Source organism: Anopheles gambiae, unplaced genomic scaffold (genome assembly GCF_943734735.2).
Source record: "Anopheles gambiae unplaced genomic scaffold, idAnoGambNW_F1_1 scaffold_30, whole genome shotgun sequence".
Taxonomy (NCBI): Eukaryota; Metazoa; Arthropoda; class Insecta; order Diptera; family Culicidae; genus Anopheles; species Anopheles gambiae.
In genome coordinates, this window is record NW_026902723.1 from 128,848 (window position 1) to 133,290 (window position 4,443).

Below are 4,443 nucleotides of genomic sequence, written 5' to 3' on the forward strand. Positions count from 1 at the left end.
TCAAGGACATTCAAATAGTGCAAGATGGCTTCATTTGGATGAAACATGGCCGTAACAACGATAATAGATGGCAACAAAATTCAACATCAAATTTCAAGGCCATTGAAATAGTGCAATATGGCTTCATTTGGATGAAACATGGCCGTAACAACGATAATAGATGGCAACAAAACTCAACATCAAATTTCGAGGACATTGAAATAGTGCAAGATGGCTTCATTTGGATGAAACATGGCCGTAACAACGTTAATATATGGCAACAAAATTCAACATCAAATTTCAAGGCCATTGAAATAGTGCAATATGGCTTCATTTGGATGAAACATGGCCGTAACAACGATAATAGATGGCAACAAAACTCAACATCAAATTTCAAGGACATTGAAATAGTGCAAGAATGCTTCATTTGGATGAAACATGGCCGTAACAACGATAATAGATGGCAACAAAATTCAACATCAAATTTCAAGGCCATTCAAATAGTGCAAGATGGCTTCATTTGGATGAAACATGGCCATAACAACGATAATAGATGGCAAAAAAAAACTCAACATCAAATTTCAAGGCCATTGAAATAGTGCAAGATGGCTTCATTTGGATGAAAATGGCCGTAACATCGATAATAGATGGCAACAAAACTCATCATCAAATTTCAAGGCCATTCAAATAGTGCAAGATGGCTTCATTTGGATGAAACATGGCCGTAACAACGATAATAGATGGCAACAAAATTCAACATCAAATTTCAAGGCCATTCAAATAGTGCAAGATGGCTTCATTTGGATGAAACATGGCCGAAACAACGATAATAGATGGCAACAAAACTCAACATCAAATTTCAAGGCCATTGAAATAGTGCAAGATGGCTTCATTTGGATGAAACATGGCCGTAACAACGATAATAGATGGCAACAAAATTCAACATCAAATTTCAAGGCCATTGAAATAGTGCAATATGGCTTCATTTGGATGAAACATGGCCGTAACAACGATAATAGATGGCAACAAAATTCAACATCAAATTTCAAGGCCATTCAAATAGTGCAAGATGGCTTCATTTGGATGAAACATGGCCGTAACAACGATAATAGATGGCAACAAAACTCAACATCAAATTTCAAGGCCATTCAAATAGTGCAATATGGCTTCATTTGGATGAAACATGGCCGTAACAACGATAATAGATGGCAACAAAACTCAACATCAAATTTCAAGGACATTGAAATAGTGCAAGATGGCTTCATTTGGATGAAACATGGCCGTAACAATAATAGATGGCAACAAAATTCAACTTCAATTTTCAAGGCCATTCAAATAGTGCAAGATGGCTTCAATTGGATGAAACTTGGCCGAACCAACGATAATAGATGGCAACAAAACTCAACATCAAATTTCAAGGCCATTGAATTAGTGCAATATAGCTTCATTCGGATGAAACATGGCCGAAACAACGATAATAGATGGCAACAAAATTCAACATCAAATTTCAAGGCCATTCAAATAGTGCAAGATGGCTTCATTTGGATGAAACATGGCCGTAACAACGATAATAGATGGCAACAAAATTCAACATCAAATTTCAAGGCCATTCAAATAGTGCAAGATGGCTTCATTTGGATGAAACATGGCCGTAACAACGATAATAGATGGCAACAAAACTCAACATCAAATTTCAAGGCCATTCAAATAGTGCAAGATGGCTTCATTTGGATAAAACATGGCCGAAACAACGATAATAGATGGCAACAAAACTCAACATCAAATTTCAAGGCCATTCAAATAGTGCAAGATGGCTTCATTTGGATGAAACATGGCCGTAACAACGATAATAGATGGCAACAAAATTCAACATCAAATTTCAAGGCCATTCAAATAGTGCAAGATGGCTTCATTTGGATGAAACATGGCCGTAACAACGATAATAGATGGCAAAAAAACTCAACATCAAATTTCAAGGCCATTCAAATAGTGCAAAATGGCTTCATTTGGATGAAACATGGCCGTAACAACGATAATAGATGGCAACAAAACTCAACATCAAATTTCAAGGCCATTCAAATAGTGCAAGATGGCTTCATTTGGATGAAACATGGCCGAAACAACGATAATAGATGGCAACAAAATTCAACATCAAATTTCAAGGCCATTGAAATCGTGCAAGATGGCTTCATTTGGATGAAACATGGCCGAAACAACGATAATAGATGGCAACAAAACTCAACATCAAATTTCAAGGCCATTGAAATAGTGCAATATGGCTTCATTTGGATGAAACATGGCCGTAAAAACGATAATAGATGGCAAAAAAAAACTCAACATCAAATTTCAAGGCCATTCAAGTAGTGCAAGATGGCTTCATTTGGATGAAACATGGCCGTAACAACGATAATAGATGGCAACAAAATTTAACATCAAATTTCAAGGCCATTCAAATAGTGCAATATGGCTTCATTTGGATGAAACATGGCCGTAACAACGATAATAGATGGCAACAAAACTCAACATCAAATTTCAAGGCCATTCAAATAGTGCAAGATGGCTTCATTTGGATGAAACATGGCCGTAACAACGATAATAGATGGCAAAAAAACTCAACATCAAATTTCAAGGCCATTCCAATAGTGCAAGATGGCTTCATTTGGATGAAACATGGCCGAAACAACGATAATAGATGGCAACAAAATTCAACATCAAATTTCAAGGCCATTCAAATAGTGCAAGATGGCTTCATTTGGATGAAACATGGCCGTAACAACGATAATAGATGGCAAAAAAACTCAACATCAAATTTCAAGGCCATTCAAATAGTGCAAGATGGCTTCATTTGGATGAAACATGGCCGTAACAACGATAATAGATGGCAACAAAACTCAACATCAAATTTCAAGGCCATTCAAATAGTGCAAGATGGCTTCATTTGGATGAAACATGGCCGTAACAACGATAATAGATGGCAACAAAATTCAACATCAAATTTCAAGGCCATTCAAATAGTGCAAGATGGCTTCATTTGGATGAAACATGGCCGTAACAACGATAATAGATGGCAACAAAATTCAACATCAAATTTCAAGGCCATTCAAGTAGTGCAAGATGGCTTCATTTGGATGAAACATGGCCGTAACAACGATAATAGATGGCAACAAAATTCAACATCAAATTTCAAGGTCATTGAATTAGTGCAAAATGGCTTCATTTGGATGAAACATGGCCGTAACAACGATAATAGATGGCAACAAAACCCAACATCAAATTTCAAGGCCGTTCAAATAGCGCAATATGGCTTCATTTGGATGAAACATGGCCGTAACAACGATAATAGATGGCAACAAAACTCAACATCAAATTTCAAGGCCATTCAAATAGTGCAAGATGGCTTCATTTGGATGAAACATGGCCGTAACAACGATAATAGATGGCAACAAAATTCAACATCAAATTTCAAGGCCATTCAAATAGTGCAAGATGGCTTCATTTGGATGAAACATGGCCGAAACAACGATAATAGATGGCAACAAAACTCAACATCAAATTTCAAGGCCATTCAAATAGTGCAAGATGGCTTCATTTGGATGAAACATGGCCGTAACAACGATAATAGATGGCAACAAAATTCAACATCGAATTTCAAGGCCATTCAAATAGTGCAATATGGCTTCATTTGGATGAAACATGGCCGTAACAACGATAATAGATGGCAACAAAATTCAACATCAAATTTCAAGGCCATTCAAATAGTGCAAGATGGCTTCATTTGGATGAAACATGGCCGAAACAACGATAATAGATGGCAACAAAACTCAACATCAAATTTCAAGGCCATTGAAATAGTGCAAGATGGCTTCATTTGGATGAAACATGGCCGTAACAACGATAATAGATGGCAACAAAACTCAACATCAAATTTCAAGGCCATTCAAATAGTGCAATATGGCTTCATTTGGATGAAACATGGCCGTAACAACTATAATAGATGGCAACAAAATTCAACATCAAATTTCAAGGCCATTGAAATAGTGCAAGATGGCTTCATTTGGGTGAAACATGGCCGTAACAACGATAATAGATGGCAACAAAACTCAACATCAAATTTCAAGGCCATTCAAATAGTGCAAGATGGCTTCATTTGGATGAAACATGGCCAAAACAACGATAATAGATGGCAACAAAACTCAACATCAAATTTCAAGGCCATTCAAATAGTGCAATATGGCTTCATTTGGATGAAACATGGCCGTAACAACGATAATAGATGGCAACAAAACTCAACATCAAATTTCAAGGCCATTCCAATAGTGCAAGATGGCTTCATTTGGATGAAACATGGCTGTAACAACGATAATAGATGGCAAAAAAACTCAACATCAAATTTCAAGGCCATTCCAATAGTGCAATATGGCTTCATTTGGATGAAACATGGCCGTAACAACGATAATAGATGGC